A 604-nucleotide genomic window follows, 5' to 3' on the forward strand; every position below is an offset into this window, starting at 1 on the left:
ACTTTCTGCTCCGCGTCTTGGCACTGCATGAGTTTGGTCATCCACCTTCATGTCCACTCGCACTCTCTCACACACTAGTTCACTCTCTCATGCACTCACCCTCCCTCCGGTCCTATCCGCCTCCATCTTCTCAAGCTCTTTTCTCTGACTTTCTAGTGAGCTAAAAGCAGCCATGCATCGGCTCACTTCTGACACTGTCACCTTCACTTCTCAGTGGTCCTGCCCTGCCTCATTTCTTCCCTATAATGTTTCTAGGGACCCAAAGCAGAGCACTGCCTAGGCTCTCTCCTGCTGCTTCTTCTACCCAAAGTCCTTCCTTTGTTTTACTGTCCCCACCTTTAATAAACACACTCTCAAAATCACCTGGAATCATTTTGTGAAATCTTTCCTGAATAAAGTCAAGATCTCACACACTCCAGGCCAACCTGAGGCATACCCGCCCTAGGCCTGGTCACCATCTAGTAACACTTTGGAAATACTGATAAAATTGACAAACCTCTGACTAGACTCACTAAATAAAAAAGAAAAAAGACTCAAATAAAACCAGAAATGAGAGCAAGGTTACCACAGAAACCACAGAAAAATAAAGGGTTATACAAAAATA

This window comes from Molossus molossus, unplaced genomic scaffold (assembly GCF_014108415.1).
Source record: "Molossus molossus isolate mMolMol1 unplaced genomic scaffold, mMolMol1.p scaffold_m16_p_3, whole genome shotgun sequence".
Lineage (NCBI taxonomy): Eukaryota > Metazoa > Chordata > Mammalia > Chiroptera > Molossidae > Molossus > Molossus molossus.